Genomic DNA, 20,886 nt, shown 5'->3' with positions numbered 1-20,886 from the left:
AGGATCCAGAAAAGCCAGCTCTGTCTGAGCTGGGCTGGACTGCCTCCTTGGCTTCTTTGTTTATCTCATTCATGCCTGGTGTGTGTGTGTGTGTGTGTGTGTGTGTGTGTGTGCATGTGCACATGCATGCACATATGTGCAGTACTCAGTTTTCAGGACCCAACCTAAAGCAAAGGAGAAACTGTCTTAAAGTCTAATTAGGACGAATGCTACTCTAATAAATATTGGTTCTGATGTCCTCTGAGCCCTGGGGTGCAGAATATGAGATTTCCAAATGGTTGTTATTCAGATCAATCAGTGGAGAGCACCTCAGCGCCTCGGTGGACCTGCGCAGCTCAATTAGCACACACAGCATCTACTCAGCGCTGGGCGAATGCCGCTCACACCACCCAGGACCCTGCGTGAGCAACACTGTAGTTAAGGATATGTCACAGCGGATCAACAAAATATGCAGTTTGATCAGCTCGTTCTGAGAGCAGATCATTAAAATATGCAACCAGATCCCCCAAGTGCATGAAAAATTAACTAACAAGTTTTGTATCTTGATCAGTTTAATGAGCAAGAAGTCGCTGAACAAGAGTGTCAAATTGTACAGTCTGGCAAGGGGGCAGATGATTGTCTGAGAGCAGCAGGGAGGGCCAGAGCTAATACTCGTTTTCAAAATACCAATCCTTAAATCAACGGCAGGAAAAGCTGATTAGTATTAAGATGTCGTCCAGCCTGTGTCCGGCAGGATGTGGTGTGATGCGGAGCCTTCTGATGCAAATGCGACATTGATTCTCCCTTTCAGGCTTCACTGGGTCTTAATGGGCTCAGCCATGCGCTGGAAGGCCCTGCCAACGGCATCAGACACAGGCGTGGAACTAAGAGGCAGTGGCAGCCTTCTGGAAATATCCAAACCAGCTGACCTTGAAGAATGGGGGAAGCGTGGGGGGAAAACCTCTTTTATCAAACTATATCAGAGATGCCCCATGCTGCTGAGAAAGAAGCAGGACTTAATAAACGGAGGACGTCCACGCCTGAGAGTTGGTGGGGAATCTGAGTAAAGTAAGTCCAAGTGGCAGATGATCACCCAGGAGATGTGTGAATTGGATTGTCACAGAAGACTATGGGGCCTGCTGTCTCCCTGCGATTGGCAGGAGGCTGCTGGGGAGACGACCACTCTCTGTTAACACAGCCGCACATGCCCTGGTGACTTGGCCCACAAATAAACAGGGCTTGAGCACCAGTCGACCGACTCTGCTCTGCTACTTTATCTTGGCCGACCGGCTGGCCTTGCAGCTGCGGGAATGCTGGTTTCCCAGGGCATAAATTTACCCCTCTTTTATAGGGAGCTGGGCCACAGAAAGATGGCAGTTCAAAAGAAAAAGAAAAAGCAAATTCAAATAGGAAACGTTCTGCAGACAAAGGGGAAGATTGGCAGTCTGGCAAGTGCTGTCCGGAGCTGGCTGCGGCCTGTCCTTCCACTGAGCATGTTCTTCTAGAACACAGGACAGGGAGGAGGAACAGACTTAGTCTGTCTGTCTAAAATTGATTAGACTTTTCCAAATTGTAACACATGGACCTAAGTGGGATGAGTGTGGGTCCAATGTGCACAAGAGCAGCTTGTAGAGGTGCTAATGGCTAGGATTCTGTTTTCATGAATATCAGACAAAATGGAAATGGCACATCAAACCCAGGATGTCATTAATATTTCTTAGGGTTAAGGAAAGACAGCAAAGTGAGTCAAAAGTAAATTTTAAAATTATTCCATGTTTACTAGCATATGTGTTAATGGATTTGTCAAAAATTATAAAAGAATTTCCAAATGGGTACACTTTAGGAAAATGTGAACTAGGGTATTTTCATGGGGTAATACGTTTCGTGTAGTTCAGCGCGTGACCAGTCCTGTGTCCGTGTTGAGAAGACCTTGGTCGCGTGCATAATTTTAAGCAGAAAGGGAGGAGTGGAAGACAAGAGAGAAAGCAGAAGATCTCAAAGTCGGTCACTCGTCCTGTGTCCACTTGTGGGTGGGCTAAGGAGAACCCCAGCCATGACCCGGGAGGACACATTCTAGAAACACACCGCACAGTTGCACCACCCATTACTCCAGGCGCCGTCTGGGCCTGTCCACGGCTGCACCCGGCCCACGCCAGGCTCTGCAGTCTCTTCTTACATCAGTCGGACACAGGCAGAGGGGCCTAAAAGCACATCGCTGGGCTTGGGTTTTTCTCCCTCAACGCACAAGACGCAAAGGAAGAAGCTTAGACAGGAAGGGAGGCTGGCACCGGTGAAGCGTGGTGGGACCACGGAAGTCCTCTGCATCACCAAAAAGTAGCGCTCAGTACACAAGCTTCCACAAGAGTTGTGCTAAGATTTTACTATGATGACAGCGCACTTAAAAATCATGTTTTCTACGTATGTATGTTTGACATGCACACATATCCACATGTACATAAAATATTCTTTGAAAATATGAGAGTGACAATATTTGGAAAGCTGTCGTGTGGCCCTCCGCACGACCCCGTTCCCCTCCATTCTCAGGCAACGGCAGGCACCAGGTTCACTGCTGATCACTCTGGCTGACTTTCTTTTTTTTAAAAAAAATCATTTATTTAGGGTACTGGGAATGAAACCCAAGAACACTTTACTGCTGAAATATATCTCCAGTCCTTTTTTATTTTTTGAAATGGGACCTCCCTAAGTTGCTGAAGCTGGCCTTGAACTTGCAATCCTCCTGCCTCAGCCTCCCCAGTCCTGGGGTTACAGGTGTGTGCCTCCATACCCAGCTGCCTCTGACCTTTCTCTGTAATTTTACCATGTGTACAGATGCCCCTAGGAGGGTGTTGTATGATGTAGTCTAGTGTGATATTTCCTGTCCTTGCTTTGCATAAAGGAATCACTCTACATGGACTTTCCCACCAAGCACTCTTTACACTCAGCACTGATCCTGATATTGGTACGAGTTAATATGCATAGAGTGAATTTTACTCCTCAGCAGGGCACGGTGGTGCACACTTGTAAGCCCAGAGGCTCAGAGGCCGAACTAGGAGGATCCTCAGTTCAAACCAGCCTCAGCAACTTAGCAAGGTTCTGGGCAACCTAAGACCCTATCTCATAATGAAAAATAAAAAGTGCTGGGGATGTGGTTCAATCCCCAGTGCTATCATTAATAATAATAATACTAATATTACTCCCATGCACTATTCCAGCAAATATGCCATAATAATCTATCCACGATACAGCTTGGGGACATTTGTTCTCACTTAATGTCATAACCAATGCTGCTCACAGGTCCCCTGGTGTTTGTAGGAAGAGCGTCTCTGGAGTCCACACCTGGAACAGGGGCTGCCGGTCCTGGGGCTGGGCTCCTCCCACTTCCTGAGGTAGCCTCATGGTGTTTTCTAAAACACTTTTAGTGATTTACATCCTCACCATGTACAATTACAACCAAAATAAAGTAACTGGTAAGATGTACAAACCATGTGTGGAAAAGAATAATTTGTTGGAAAATATTAAAGAAGACCTAAGTCATTTTGTAATTATGGATAGAAAAATGTAATCCTCTAAAAATGTTAATTCTCCAAAACATGACTGTAAATTTTATATTTCGATGAGATTTTCCATGGAAGTTCTGATTGTGAAGCTTACAGGGAAATTCAAAGGGTCAAGAATTGTTGGAATAATTCTGAAGAAAAAGGCAAAACAATTTGCTCTACCAAATAAGGTCATTAGGGCTTGGTGCCAGGAGGGAGCACATCCGTCCAGAACCAGACACAGAGCCCAGGAACAGGGTCTCACCTGAAGGGGCGGCCTGGACGGAGATGGCAGTCAGGTCCCTGGAAAAGAGCGAAACTCCTAAAATAAATGGCCCAATTGACCATAGGAGGAAAAATAAAGTAGATCCCCACATCCCACCTCACACAATCATCCGTTCCTTGTGGATTAGATACTTAAATACAAAAGCTTAATAATGCTTAAGAGGCTGTAAGAAGAATGTATTTATGATTTCTTCCTATGAAAGGATTCTTTTGGTAGGCACTGGAGATTGAACCCACAGATGCTTTCCTACTGAGCTACAGCCCCAGCCCCTTCTAACCTTTCCTATTTTGAGTCAGGATCTGGTCAAGTTGCTAAGTTTGGTCTCCAACTTGAGATCCTCCTGCCTCAGGCTCCCTAGTCTCTGGGATTACCAATGTGTGCCACCGTGCCTGACTCAGAAGGATCTCTTAAATGAGGCAAAAAGCAGAAACCATAGAGAAAAAGATTTATAATTTTAACTACATTAAAATCAATATAGTTTTTAAAAATCAAAATATATTTTTAAAAAATCATAAAGAGTGAAAATCAAGCTGCACACTTAAAGAACATACTTGAGACATGTATTGGTAAAAGAATTTATATCAAAAATTCCCATAAAGGATTCTGATGAATCAATAAGAAAAAAGATAAAGAACCAATTGGAAAAGTAAGCAAAAGCATGAGTAGGCATTTCATGGAAGAAAATTGAATGAAAAGTAAATATTAGAAAAGATAAATAAGTAAATATTAAAACATTAAAAGATGTCATTTGTGATGAAGGAATTGACCTTCAAAACCAGGGTAAGAGAAAATTTCACACTCACCTTAATCAACAAAAATAAGAGTCACACAATAATAACTACTGGTGATAATGTAGCCCATGAACCATCACCTGCTGCAGAAGAGACTTGCAAACCACTTTGGAAAACAAACAAGCACTTCCCAGGCCGTTGGAGAGGCAGGAATCCCGCCTGACCACTCCATCGCCACGCACATCTGCACCAGAGACAGGGACGGGGACGTGCAAAGCAGGCTGTCTCTAGAACAGCCCAGGAGCAAGCCAGACAGTGATGGAGAAAGGGAAGGTGAGGTGGGAGGAAGACCTGTAGTGGGACACTCGCAACCGCAGCTGGCTACAACCCCAGTTGCGCGTAAGCCACAAAACAGTGCCACGCAGAAACACGAAGTCACAGAACAATCGGCTCCACATGGTCACATTGATGTCAATGTTTTTAAAACACATGAACAGTTCAGATAAACATATAGTTTATGCAACTGTAAAAATAAGCAAGGGAATGATGATAGGCAATCTGAACTGCATTGTCTGCAAAGGGAGGGAAATTGAACAGGGGAACCCGTGACTGCTGTTAATGTCTTTCTTCAGCTAGTCATACGTACGTGAGTGTTGATTTTATTATTGTCCCTTAAATTAAGTGTACATGTGCGCGCGCACACACACACACACACACACACAATTACAAATATATGTATTTATTGTAGAACTCACAATTTTAAGAATCAATCCTAGTAGCATGCAGTGGTGCATGCCTGTAATCTCAGTGACTTGGAAGGCTGAGGCAGGAGGATCTCAAGTTTGAGGCCAACCTTAGCCACTTAGCGAGACCCTAAGCAACTTAGTGAGATCTGCCTCTAAATGAAATATAGAAATGGCTGGGGATGTGGCTCAGGGATAAAGTGCCCCTGGGTTCAATCCCTGCTACAAAAAAAAAATGTCATCAGACGAGTAACAAATAGGGCAAATGTTGTGCAGTTGTCATTTGATTGGCAGACTCAGGGCTATTCTGTGCCAGAGATGCTGCAGCATATGCACTGCCGAAGGTCCTGTTAACTCTGTGGGCCACCAGTGCGTGTGTGAACACTGGCAACGGGCACACAATCGCTGTTTATCCAAGTCGGTGAATGAAGGGAGGGAAGCAGGGGGAGAAGAAGCTGGGAGGAGGAGGAAGAAAGGTGACAAAGTGTGAGGAGGGAGGGAGCCAGCCACCCTGCATTGGTGCATGACGATTCTACACCCTAAACAGATGCCTTGTTGCTGGGAAGGAGCCCAGGCTGCCTGGAGAAGGGAGAGATTTTGCCCGCCTCGTCTTCCTGTTACTCGTCGCTGTGCCCACAGCACTGCACTGAGACTTGCTAATTTTTTTTTTTTTTTTGATAGAGTAATCGCCACCACTTCTGTGGAATGACAGAAGCTGCCTGATAGTGTTTAATCTAATATAAAAGTGTAAGAAATGGCCCAGCTATCAGAGACACAGAAAGAACCCAAAGGGACTGTTTCTAATAAGTCAGGACCCAAGGGGAGACCCTGAGCCCAGCCCGACTCCACCTGCCCGGACCTTCGCTTCGCTTCTCTGGATTTGGGTTGTGGGTACAGGATCCAATACGTCGATGCAAGCATGGATTTCCATTTTTTAAGATTAATTTTTAAAAGGTGAATAAAAAACAAAATAATCTTCACAAGATAGCTTTACAATAAGAAATGATGATTAAAAACAAAAACAGATCTACATATTGCACATCTTAAAAAAAATAGAACCTGATGCATCCTTAGAAGCCTTTCCTAGGTCTTTGTCACCCCAGGAGAAACGATCTTGTTCTATCACTCTTTGATTTTTTTTTAATAGTGTTCCATATTTGTGTATATTTGCAAACACTAAATTCTTTTTTGGACACTTTTGAAGTTCACATAAATGCCATCATTCTGCATGTTCCCGCGATGTCCCGGTTTCTGTCACCTGGCACTGTGTTTGAGATCCGTCCACCTGGAGCACGCACAGGCCTCTCGTCCACTGGTGTTGCTGCTCTGCGCAGTCCTGGCCTGCGAACGTCGCGCCTTGTTCGGTGCTTTCTCCTGCCGCGGGGTATCTGTGTGGTTTCCAGGGAGGTCGTTGTGACGATGGTGACATCTTGTGTCTCCTCCAGGAATACACACGGGAGTGGATGGTTGGGCCAGGGAGCACGCACCTCTGGGACCTCACGGCTGAGGCAGGTGTCCTCCAAAGCAGTTTACTAGCGCGAGTGCCCACCAGCACTGGCCGGAGGGTGCCACTCTTGCAGTGAGCAGTCATTCCGTCCTCTGATATGTGTCCCTTGCCCAGTATGAGGGTTTGAACCCAGGGGCACTCTGTCACCAAGTTACACCCAGTCTCTTTATTTTGTCATGAGACAGGGTCTCGCTAAGTTGCCCAGGCTGGCCTGGAGTCTGGGGTCCTCTAGCTCGGCCTCCCCGTCAGTGCCATGTCCTCTCCTGTCATGCCGGGAAGTCACCGTAGCTATGATTGAGCCACTGAACAAGCCACACACTTGGGTTTATGCCCACAGTCAGAGGTTAGAGGCCCATTTGAATTGGGTCATGGTTCACCAGAGTTTCTATCAAAAAGAGGGGCTTAAAAAGGCAGGCAACTTGCTTTCCCAATAAGGTACTGACTGATAACTATAATGTCAGCAGAGGTGAAGTATTATGGTGGGCACGTTGGGAAATCGCCCCCATTTTGTAGGTTTCTGCTTTTAACTACAGGGTACTTGGATAAAAGTGTACTTTTTTAGGTGACATTTGAATTCATCATCCAAGGGGAAAAGCCTCATAAAAATAACTTACCACTAAATACATCTCACAAAAGAACCATTTCACTTGGCAAAGTATTAATGAAATAAAACACATGGGTTAGATTTCCCCTAAAACACACATTAGAATAAAATGTGCTCAACAAAATATGCCTTAGCTTTTGCCAAACTAGAAACATCTGAGAATAACCTAAGAGATTTCCTTAAACCACATCATGTTTCTGGCTTTGTCTACATTTAATTAAGTGCTGCTTTAATAATGAAGCACATTAGGGGATGGGGTTGTATCCAGCCCACAAACCATTCTTTAAGACAAAGACAATAATACCGACATAAAAAAATATTTAATATCACCATGTTACCTCCTTACCACATGTTTCCAAAACCCCACCAGTTAGGAAAGTTACTCATTGTTTGTCCTTGAACTTGAGGTTGAGATCTCAGTGATGGCTCAAGGACAAAGGAGCTAGGTGTGATGTTTCCCTGGAAACTGTAACATGACGCTTGTGAAGGACCAGGGTTCTGCATGCTGGCAAAACAGAACTGGAACTCAGACATTCTTCAAGGTAAGTCGTGGCTTCATCCAGAGTCTTCACAAGGTTAACCCTCCAACTTCTAAAACCAAGGTTGTAGAGGTGGTACAAAAATATTCGTAAATTCCACTGGACAGCAAGTGTAGTAAAATTCAGTACAATCATATCAAAAAACATGCACTTTTCAAATAAAAACTTCCCTCCTTTAGAATTCCACTTCCAGTAAAGATAGTCTAGGTTAAAATAGGACCAATTGTTTTGCTGTGGACAGTAAAAATAATGGAAAGTAATTTTAAATGTTTGGGGGAAATTGCTTCAAGGTTTTGAAAATACAAAAAGATTGTAAGGGATCAGTGAGTCAGATGTGGGGGCGAGAGAGGTCCCAGAGGAACCCAGTGAGCTCTGCTGACTCAAAGGGAGGCTGACATTCCAAGAAGCTGAGAAACTGGGCCTCACCTTCAAGACTCCTCAGAGAAAGGGAACTGATGTTTGAATCCAGGACCTACCGTGAAAAGGAGACTCCTCTAACCCTGAAAAGGAGACTCCTCTAACCCTGCAGGGCTCTATCCCAGGGACAGGGCGAATGAGATGGAGCACCTGGGCTCAGCCTCTGTGCACCTCAACACTAGTGCCTCCAGGAACCTGCATGAGCAAATGTAGATTCTCCTTCAAGAACATGGTACCCTAGTCTTAGATTATTTCTAGAACTCACATTGCAAATACAATGTCCATTCACACACACACACATACACACACACACACACAGTAGAAAGCACTAAAATATGAATAAAAGTCAGGAATAAAATAAACAAACCATCAAACAGAAATGGACTCACTGAGTTTCCAGATGTGGGAGTTATTAGGAACAAACCTTAAAATAATTGTGCTTACTGTGTTCAAGGAAATGGAAAGAGATGCAATTAAATATGTGGCAGAGAAATGGGATATGTGTGTGTGTGTGTGTGTGTGTGTGTGTGTGTATGTGTGTGTATGTGAAAATTCTAGAAAGAAAATAATAAGACTAAATTTAAAATTTTAGTGAATGCGATAGTATATTAGTCACAACTGAAGAGAGAATTAATGAACTAGAAAGCAGATCAGGAAAAAATGCACAGTATGAAGCATAGAGAGTTAAGTAATAGAAACTATAAGTTATATTAAGACGCAAATAATACAATGAAGATTCAATTACAATACATGTAATTTGAAGACCCATGAGAAAAATGGGAAGAGGGAATGGGACAAGAATAATAACTAAAGAGACAATGACTAAGAATATTCCAAAAATGATCTCAGACCACAAATTTAAGCTTTATTCATCCTAAGCAGGATAAATTAAAATAAATCCACACATAAGCATCTCATATTATCATTGCTGAAATATCCTATGGAGGAATAATTGTATTCCCCCATATGTACACCAAGACACACACACAAATATATATATAGTGTGTGTGTGTGCGTGCAGGGGTGTGTGTGTGTGTGTGTGTGTGTGTGTGCATATAGAGAGAGAAATAACATAGTATACAGATATATATGTCACACTCTAAGAAGTGCTGGAAGAACAGTAAAAGTGTATATAATTACTAACTTATTGAGGAGAAAAGAAAAAAATTCCAATCGAAATACAAGCAAGAAAATGGTCTAAACATGAAGTAAACCAGGAGCTTATTAAAGCACCTGCCACAAATCAGTGGATTATTTGAAAGAAATTGTGTTAGGAAATGTACTGGATATCCACAGGAAAATGAAAACAGATTCTTAAGAAAAACAAATTTTGCAATAAAATATGAACGAACTCTACATATTTTAGAAGAATACATAGGAGAAAAGCTATCTTTATGAACTTTAGGTAAATAAAGTTTTCTTAAACAAAACACAAAAGTCATAAAGGAGATGAACTTCTAAAACAACTAAAATATTTTGTTAGAAGTCACTGCTCTGTTTTTAGAAGTGAAAATTGCTCTATTTCCCATTATTTAATATGTCACAGCTGTATCATGGAATAACACGCAGCTTTAACAAGAAGGAGGCTGTGCAAGTGCAGATGCAAAAAGAACAGAGATCTACCAAGTGACAGAGCAGCATGCAGACTGAGTACAGCAGATGATCAACTGCGTCAAGTTGGGGAAATCAAGGTGCGTTTGTTTTGCTTGGTGTATTTGAAGCTTTGGAGAGGTGCATGCAGCTTCCTGTGGCAGAGGGTTAGGCAGGAATGGAGATGAGAGACAGGTGTGAGTGGCATCTTTCCACTTACACCTTTTAATATATATTTCTAAGGTATTTGAACTATATGAAGTACTGTTTACATTTTTAATAATTAGAACAAAAGAAAGTTTTGTATAGCAAAGATTGACCCCCCTCCTCCTGCAAGAGACAAAGCTGAAATACAATTTAAACCCAATTGCCACATAGGTAGCAGACAAAATCTACTATAGAGGGAGAACCCTCCTTCAAGTCAGTAAGAAGAACTCCATATAAATCCATATGAGTGAATTGACATTGAAGAGAAGTAATAAAATAACTGGATCCAGTGGCCACACCTGAAATCCCATTGGCCCAGGAGGCTGAGGCAGAAGGATGGCAAGTTCAAGGCCCCCCTCAGCAATTAAGTGGGACCTTAAGCAACTTAGTGAGACTCTGTCTCAAAATAAAAAAAAAATAAAAAGGGCTGGGGATGTGGCTCAGGGGTGAAGCACTCCCAGGTTCAATCCCCGGTACCAGAAGAGAGAGAGAAAGAGGGAGAAGTGATAAATATATTCAGAATTCAAAATGTTTAATCTCATCACTCATAAGAAAAAGGCAAATTAATACAAAAAGATGCCATTTTCATTCATTAGTAGATCAAATTAAGGTGTCTTTTTTGAGGTTGTTGATATTTGACAAAAAGTTATACTTTTTCTGAGTACTTTGGTCAGTACTGTCATTTCAAAGTGTAAGTTGGCAGCACTTAATAAAATCAAAAGCTTGCACAGCCCCTCCCCCTCTAGGAATGGATCTGGGAAAATTCGGCTCCTGAGCTCAGGGACGCACTCAGGGCTGAGCGTACTGGTGCCTGCTCAACAAACACCCACGTGGCCATAGATACAGTCCAGCCCTGGGTCCAAGCACTTCACGACTACTGCCTCGTAGAACCCTCTTTGCAACTTCAGGACGTAAGCACCATTAATATCTTCACTTTACAGGTTAAAAACAGGTTGAGAACTCTGCCCAAGGTAGGTGACCAGTAAATGGTAGATGTGAATCCAGGCAAACAGCCCCATCCCAGTGTGCTCTCTCCAGCCCAACTCCACCCTGTCTCAGTAAATGCTTCAAACCACTTATCGCTTCATCTATAGAGAAACGGATGAGTAGAATATGTTATATCCATCGGATGAATGCTGTCAGCCATTGAAAAGATATTCATCCATCCAACCACCATTCACCCATCCATCTTTGCTTCCATCTACCATCCGTCTATCCATGCCATCCATCAATTCATCCATCCACCCACTCATCATTCATCCATATATAGATATTTATTTATATATTAGAAGTACTCAAAGTAGAGTAACTATGAGGAGAAAAATAAGATACAGACAGTTGTTATGTACCACATGACACAATTTATGTAAGTTACAAAAACACACAAAAAACCATAAATTTTTATGCACACATATGAGTGTAAAACCGAACATTTAATATTACACACCAAACTCATTATGAGGTTTGCTTTTGGGTGTGTGAATATTGAGTACGTTTGTCATTTATTTCATAGAACTGAAGCTGATATGACAAAGTATAGTTATTAACGATAGGTTGTGGAAATATTTACATTTCTTAAAAGACATTCAGATATTAAAAAATGTTTCATTTCTTCTTCACCTGGTTCAAACTTTCTAATGGAGTAGTTTTATCACCTGAAATTGCTCTGTAGAGAAATGCGTTTCAAATCTAAATGCACTGGTAGAAATCTAACATCATGGTGTTTTCAAATCAAGTGAATTTTTATCATGACTATATTGTGAAAACAAAAATTCAAATCATTTTAGAACTGTCTTTCTGTAGCTGAGTGTATCCTAGTAATTACTCTATAATTTAGTTTTAGGTTTATTAATGTTAACATATTTTTCCTATTCAAAAACAAAATATCAGTATAGAAAAATCCATAGGTTAAAGGGAAATTAAAATAGAAGAAAGCACTCCTGTGACCTCATCAGAATAGGTATCTACTGTTAACAGTAGATGGATTAGTCATCTATTGATCTATCATCTATCTATCCATTATCTATCTGCCTATCCATCTATCATCCGTCATCTGCCTATCAATCTGCCTATCATTTATCATCTTTCATTTATCTCTATCTATGTATCTATTTATCTATCATCAACCTACTTGAATATTTTCTTTAAAAATGCTCCCTGTTCCTCCTGCAAATATAAATCTAGACACCTTAGAGCTTATCTCCTTTTCAGGTAAGAGTCACTTGATTCCCTCTCTTAGTTATGCAATAAAGAATGAAGAGCTTCCTCAGTGCTTCAGGAATTTACTGTGGAAAATTTTCCGGTCTTTCAGAAACCACTCTTCACAATATCCCTTGGTATGCAGACTCCTGCCTCATAGGAGATGGCTTAGTTTGTATAAAGAACCAAAATATTCAAGCATTGGAGCATGGTAAAATGAGAAAACCATGGTATGTTTAGAGAGTAGAATGTTTTTATTTATTAAAATGATGACTTAGATGAATATTATGGATCGGAAAAGATGTTTGCAACATAGCTGAAGACAGAAGACTGTAAAAATAATGTATTTAGTAGGATCCAATTTTGCTTTTTTAAAACAGCTGTAAGTAGCTACCTATGGGACCCACTTCACTGTTTTGGGAAACAAACGTGATGGTCTCAACTTCATTTTTCTAATTAGTGTCCGCATTCTCACTTGCTCTTAGGAGCAGGAAATACAGTACTTTCCTTTGACAACAAGCGCATCCTTACCCGTCCCCAAATTCCCAGCTTAGGAAATGCCAGGGAGAGAGAGCTCTCCAGTCTGACCAGCCACTAGCAGTCCCCGAGGCCGGGTCAGCAGCATGCTCTTGTCTGGGCTGCCCACAGGCTGCTGCCCTCGAGATGCTGCCCCTGCTGTGGGTGATTTGCTGGGTCACAAGGTCTCAGCAACTCTGGTCATGGCCACAAGCTCAGTTGCAGTGGTTGTGTCCTGAGGGCTGGCCTCGTTGGCAGCAGCTGGACCTGAGTCCTCAGGACGTGGGCCCTGAGCCATCAGGTTAGATTCCACCACTGCTTGGGTGGCCTCCACTGCAGCCCTTGCTGGGTGCTGACCCTGGACTTGTTCCCTCCCTCTGACTTCGGTCTGGGTTGCAGGATTGAGGCTCAGAATCTTCAGTTTTCATTATGGCAAGACATTCACAACGAACATCCCTATGATCAAGTCCTCGGAGTAGCGTGTCTGGATCAAATTGTATGTAGTTTTTAAGATTTTGAGGAATAAGCCAAGTTGACCTTCAGAGAAATGTAGTGGGCTGGGGACATAGCTCAGTGGGTAGAGTGCTTGCCGAGCATGCAGAAGTCCCTGGGTTCAATCCCCAGCACCACCAAAAAAAAAAAAAAAAACGACGACGACAACAAAAAAGACACACAGAAAAAAACACAACCCTTCACGGAGAGGATGCAGTGATTTATGTTTAGAGCAGCCACATAAGAGTGCCTTTTCTCCACCTTTGCCTTTGCTGGGCAATTTCTTAACCACGTTGTTGAGGGATATTGAAGTGCACCCTTTGACAGGTTTTGACATGTGCGTACACCTACGAAGTCACGAGAGTGAGCAGGTCCTCCCACCAACAGTTCCTCAGGCCCCTTTGCACTCTGCCTCCCACCTCTAGCCACACCCCACCCCCAGCATATACGAGTATATGAATAACCGATGGTCTGCCTATAATTATTGATCAGTTTGCACTTTTCATGAATCTGTTTAAATGGGAACGTGCAGCCGACTCTTCTACTGGCTACTGTCCTATTTCCAGATTCATCTGTGCTGGTGGATCTGGATGTTTCAGTCCTTTGCGTGACTGGATATTGTGCTGGAGGAGAGAGAAGCACAGTGATCCATTTGTCTGCTCGCGGGAAAGTGCATCTTATCTAGTTCTGGGTGTCACAAGCAGCCTCCCTGGACGTCCGCGTGCATTCGTAGGGATACATGCTTTCATCTCTCTGGGATAAAGATACGCATGTAGAAAGGTTGCTCTATGTGCATCATTTTTTAAGAAACCACCATGAGTGGGATTCTGGGAAGAAGGTGGGTAGAGAAGGCCGCTTTCCAACTTACTCCATAGCCAGAGCCCAAGGTAGCAGATCCACAGCTTCTCCGTGAGGCGGGTGAAAGTGGGATTTCACTGGGATTTAATACCAGACTCTCAGGGAGCTGGGGACTCCGAAGGTGCATCCGATAAAACAAAGAAGAAATCCACCCCCATGGGCAGAGGGCAGTGCCTTGGCCTGTCTTGGCACGCAGAAATCTGAGCTCAAAGAGGATCCTGAACTTCTCTGAACCAAGAGGCCCAAACCCCGCAGGTCCTTGACAACCACACTTGGGTGTTGAGTAAGCTCGCACCACATCTTGATTGGCAGCAGAGAGCTGAGGTGGGAGCCGTCATGGGGCAAGCGTGCCCGCCATGCCACCAGCAGGACGTGGGAATCAGGAAGCACATAGACACACACAGAGACACACACACAGGCACACAGACACACACAGACACACACAGAGACACACACAGAGACACACACACAAGCACACAGACACACACAGACACACACACAGACACACACAAGCACACAGACACAGACACACACAGAGACACACACACAAGCACACAGACACACAGACACACACAGAGACACACACACAAGCACACAGACACACACAGACACACACAGACACACACAGGCACACAGACACACATAGAGACACAAACAGACACACGCAGAGACACACACAGACACAGACACACACACAGAGACACAAACAGACACACGCAGAGACACACACAGACACAGACACACACAGAGACACAAACAGACACACGCAGAGACACACACAGACACAGACACACACAGAGACACACACACAGACACACACACAGACACACAGAGACACACACACACACACACACACACACACACACAGCATCCCAGCACAGGCCTAGCCAGGGACCGAGGAGCTGTGGGCCTAACATGGGAGAAACAGGCTGGACCGTACCTACGGGGGACCCAAGTTGCAAGGGCCATGGGGAGCCGCCGCCTGGCGCTCCGTGACCAGCTGGGGGAGTCGAGCAGGCCAGGTGAACACGCCCAGGAGATGCACAGGAAGGCCGAGCTCCCGGGCAAATCCGAGCACAGGATGGGCCCCTGCCCATGACTGGATTTCCTGGGAGACACCTGAGAACCCAGCCCAAGGAAGCAGTAGGCCACGTCCAGCCCTGGGGCTGGTCAGCCGCGTCTCTCCAAAGAAGGCACCTTTCAGCCTAGCCCTGTGGACCCGAGGCCGGGAGGGCTCAGCACCCCTGGGGCCTCCTCTCCTGGGAGGCCGCGGAGGCAGTGCCCCGGACTTGCACGGATCTGGTAGGAAGGGTCAAAGCACAGACCGTGCATCTTAACTCACCCCACCTCGTACTGGCCAGAAGGGAAACTGAGTCTTATATCAAACTACTTTGATCTTAGGCCACTCCAGCAGGTAACCCGAGGGTACACCCTGCAGGGAGGGGTCATCATCCCAACCCGGTGCTCTCTCTGCCAGCACTTCACTCGGGAATACCTGGTGAGAGAGACCCTTGCTCAGAGACCTCGGCCACCCCTTCCTGTCAGGTACTCTGACCACTGCAGTGGAGACGGTCTCTTCAGTTTGCACCGAGATACTGAATTTTTAAAAATTATACACACACACACACACACACACACACATTTTTTTTACATGGTACTCTTTCTCATTCCTTCTGTATGTGAATGAGAGTGTGTGTGAGCATGTGGATTCTGTCTGTCCCAACTCTTTCAGGGACATATATACATATGTGCCTTGTTTTCTCTTACATTCAGCATTTTTCAACGTAATTAATTTTGCTAGCGCTGTGTGGTGAGGGTTTGGGTTCGTAGGATGGTATGCCTTAGTTTGAGTTTGTATTATTTTCATGTGTGGATTTTTCTTATTTCCCTTTCAATCTTATCCTCTCCTGCTATCAGCCTAATTCTATGGTTCTTCCTCCCTCTCTCCCAATACTCTGCAGTTCCTATTGCTCCCTCCCTCTGTAGCAGCATCTCCTACTACTGCTCTTCTGCATTCTCTGATCACTTTCCAAAATTGCAAAGTCTTTTCTAACTTCCTAACACATTTCCTTTCCCCCCCATGAACTGTAGTTTTGCCACCATTCAGAACTAAATGGCTTAATAACCCTGCGCCCACCACTGAGGCTCACACAGTCGTTCCTGCTGTGGAGGCTTTAGAGCCAGCGCTAGGTCACGGTTACTGTTTTCACTGCTGGCAATGCTGAACCCACTGTTTCCGATTGTGGGTGACAGTTAATGTAGGATCTGAGCATTTACTTTAACACCATGTACTATTTGTTATTCGCAACGGTTGTTACAGTTTATTTTCCCCCATTCTTTGAGGTACTGGGAACCTACAGGGTCACTAAAGTTCGCAGGTTAGAGATTCTGCTGCAGAACTAAGCATTCCCTCACATTATCCCTACCCAAAGAAGGGAGGAGTCAAAAGCCCCAACATGAACCAGGACCCAAGGAGGAACAACCGAGAGGGAACTCAGGTCCCACCCCTGGCATCTACTTATATGCAGAGAGAAGTCCCAGAACAAAAAAGATGACCACACATAGAAGGACACGTGCAAAAAAAGAGGCAGAGGAAACCACTGCAATGGAAGCACAAGACCAGAACCTCTGGACACATGAGAAAACAGGAACAAATCTCCCCCAAATCCACAATTCCAACAAAGGAACCCCAGGACAGTGAGGTGGATGAACACTCAGAAAAAGATGATCAAAAACTGATCATCCAAATGAACTAAAAGAAGATCTAAGGAAGGACTGAAGAGCGACGAAAGACCATTTTAATAAAGAAATAGAAATAGGGGAAGGAAAGCAAGCAGAACTCCCACAAAGGAGTGACAAGATCAATCAAATTACAAACTCACTTGACACCATCAATAACAGACTAGATAGTGTAGAAAATAGAACCTCAGCCCTTGAAGACAGAACTTCAGGCATTGAAGACAGGCAATATAATCTTGAATACTCAGAAGGCAGTAAAGGGAACAAATATTGAGTATGACCAGAATATATAAGAACTCGGGCAACTTTAAAAAGCCAAACCTGAGAGTTAGTGGGATAAAAGAGAACTTGCAGATACAAACTAATGGCATTAAGAACATTTTCAATGAAATAGTTACAGAAAATTTCTCCCATCCACATACAGGAAGCTTACAGGACCCCAAATAGACCCAACCAAATGAGAAGCTCGCCAAGACATATCTACTACAGAAAACAAAGAAAGAATATTAAAAGCTGCAAAAGAGAAAACATCAGATCACATTTAGAGGCAAATCAATAAGTCTCACTTTTGATTTCTCTACCCAGACCCTAAAATCAAGGAGGGCCTAGAATGAGATATTCCAAACCCTAAAAGAAAACAACTGTCAGTCAAGGTTACTATACCCGGCAAAACTCAGCTTCAAATTCGAGGGAGCAATAAAAACATTCCACAACAAGAATAAACTAGAAGAATTAATGAGCACTAAACCAGCACTACAAAGAATACTCTAGGAGAAACTTCCCACAAAGGAACTAAAAATAATTTCCAAAGCCCGCAAATAGAAGAAGTTCAATAGAAGGATAATCCACTAAATGAGAATCAAGATGGGATAAAATATCACCAATAAAACCAAAATGGGTCAGGTGTGGTGGTGCAAGCTTGTAATCCCAGTGGCTCACGAGGCTGAGGCTGAATTGTGAGTTCAAGGTCAGCCTTGGCAACTTAGCAAGAACCTAAGCAACTCAGCAAGACTCTCTTCTAAATAAAATATTTAAAAGGACTGGGGAAGTGGCTCAGAGGTTAAAACCCCCAATAAAAAAAAAAAAGGCCAGAAACCACAAATACATATGCATCCTAATGCTGAATGTTAAAGTGTTAAAGGTCTTAACTCCCCAATTAAAAGACACAAATTGGATCAAAAGACAAAATTCAGGTATATGCTATTTATAACAGACCCATCTGACAGGCAGAGACACCCACAGACAGAAGATAAAAGAAAGGCAAAAAGTAATTCAAGAAAATGCTCCAAGAAAACAAGCAGGAGTAGCTGTTCTCATATCTGACAAAGTGAATTTCAAGCAAAAATTAGTCAGAAGAAACAAAGAAGGACATTACATCCTATTAAAGGGAATAATCCAACAAGAAGATATAACCACAGTAAACATTTATGCCCCAAATGTCAACGCACCCAATTACATGGAAGAAACACTCCATGGCATTAAATCCCACATAGACCCCCAAACAGTAATAGTAGGGGATTCTGATATACCCTTATTACCAACAGAGAGGTCATCCAAACAAAAAATCAACAAAGATATCTCCAACTTCAGTGACACCACAAATAAAATGGAATATTTTACAGAATATTCCACCTCCAAACAGTTGAATTGAACTTTTTCTCAGCTGTGCATGTAACTTTTTCCAAAATAGATCATATTCTAGATCCCAAAGAAAATCTTAGCAAATATAAAAATATTAATATAATCCCATCATAATGGAATGAGGCTATAAAGCAACAACAATAAAAATAATAGAAACCATATAAACACATGGAGATTGAACAATTCTTTCTTAAATGAATAATAGGTCAAATAAGAAATGAGAACAGAAATCAAGAAATTCATAGAAACAAATGAGACCAAAACCAAATTATATCAAAATCTCTGGGACACTGAAAGCAGTTCTAAGAGGCAAATTTATAGCACTGAGTGCCTACATTAAAAAATTAGGTTTTTCATCAAGATATCACCAAAAGCTAAGAAGGAAGCTCCTGCCCCTCCCAAAGCTAAAGCCAAAGCAAAAGCTTTGAAGGCCAAGAAGGCAGTGAAGGAGGGTGTCCACAGGCATAAAAAGAAGAAGATCCACACATCACCTACCTTTTGGCAACCCATGACGTTGCGGCTCCAGAGCAGCCCAGATATCCTCATAACACTGCCCCCAGGAGAAACAAGCTTGACCACTATACCATTGTCAAGTTGCCCCTGACCACTGAGTCAACCATGAAGAAGACTGAAGACAACAACACACTTGTGTTCACTGTGGACGTCAAGGCCAACAAACACCAGATTGAACAAGCTGTACAGAAGCTCTATGACACTGATGTGGCCAAGGTTAACAACCTGATCAGGCCTGATAGAGAGAAAAAGGCATATGTTCAACTGTCTCTTGATTATGATGCTTTGGATGTTGCCAACAAAATTGGGATCATCTAAACAGAGTTCAGCTGTCTAACTCTAAATATACCCTTTTTTTCCAACCTAAAAAAAAATTAGAAAGATTCCCAAATACATAAGCTTATGCTACACTTTAAGGCTTTAGAAAGAGGAACAAACTATCTCCAAAACCATTAGAAGACAGAAAATAATTAAGATCAGAACTGAAATCAATGAAATTGAAAATAAGAAAACAATACACAGAATCAATGTAATGAAGAATTGGTTCTTTGAAAAGATAAATAAAATTGACAAACCCTAAAGAAACTGTGGTATATATATATATACAATGGAATATTACTCAGCCATAAAGAATGATAAAATTATGACATTTGCAGGCAAATGGATGAAATTGGAGAATATCATGCTGAGATAAGCCAGTCTCAAAAAACCAAAGGACGAATGATATCACTAATAAGTGAATGATGACACTTAATGGGGGGTGGGAGGGGTTACTGTTAGGGTTAGAGTTAGGGTTAGGGAGGGGAGCAAGAATGGAGGAAGGAAGGACTGTATAGAGGGAAAAGAGGGGTGGGAGGGGTGGGGGGGAAGGGAAAAAAATAACAGAATGAATCAAACAACATTACCCTATGTAAATTTATGATTACACAAATGGTATGCCTTTACGCCATGTACAAACAGAGAAACAACATGTACCCCATTTGTTTATAATAGAAAGTAAATAAATAAATAAATAAATAAATAAATAAATAAATAAAAAATTGACAAACCCTTAGCCAAACTAACAAAAGATAGTGTGAAAAGAAGCAAATCAATAAGATCAGGGTTGAAAAAGGAGATATAACCTAAGACCCCTCTGAAACCTGGAGGATTATTATATACTATTTTGAAAATTTATATTCCAATAAACTGGAAAATTTAAAAGACATGGACAAATTCCTAGACACAAATGACCAGCCCAAATTGAACCAGGTAGATATAGAAATCCTAAGCAGATCAATATCAAATAATGACATTGAAACAGCAATTAAGTCTTCCAAAAAAAGAAAAGCCCCAGACCCAATGGATTCTCAGTTGAGTTCTACAAGACCTTTACAGAAGAACTCAAATTGTTCCACAAAATTGAAGAAGGAACACTCCCAAATACTTTTTATGAAGCTAGTATAACCCTGATACTAAAACCAGACAAAGAACAAAAATCACATGATCATCTCAATAGATGCAGAAAAGGCCTTTGATAAAATCCAACATCCACTCATGTTAAAAACACTGGAGAAGTTGGGAATTGAAAGAACTTACCTCAACATCATGAAAGTCATTTATGACAAATACAAAACCAATAACATACTAAATGGAGAAAAACTCAAAGCATTTCCACCAAATTCAGGAGAAAGAAAGGCTGTCCACTCTTTACCACTCCTATTCAATGTAGTCCTTGAAATATTAGCCATAGCAATCAGGGAAGAAAAGAAAATCAAAGAGATACAAATAGGAAAAGAAGTTGAATTAT

At 42.5% G+C, this 20,886-nt stretch overlaps 1 pseudogene; it reads left to right on the top strand.

Moving 5' to 3' along the window:
* The first annotated feature begins 6,514 nt into the window (after positions 1–6,514).
* LOC124992814 (60S ribosomal protein L23a-like) lies at positions 6,515–19,415 on the top strand (annotated as a pseudogene).
* Positions 19,416–20,886: the final 1,471 nt, after the last annotated feature.

Source organism: Sciurus carolinensis, chromosome 9 (genome assembly GCF_902686445.1).
Source record: "Sciurus carolinensis chromosome 9, mSciCar1.2, whole genome shotgun sequence".
Taxonomy (NCBI): Eukaryota; Metazoa; Chordata; class Mammalia; order Rodentia; family Sciuridae; genus Sciurus; species Sciurus carolinensis.
Note: the sequence above shows the minus strand (reverse complement) of the source record. Positions and strands in the feature narration are given on the sequence as shown.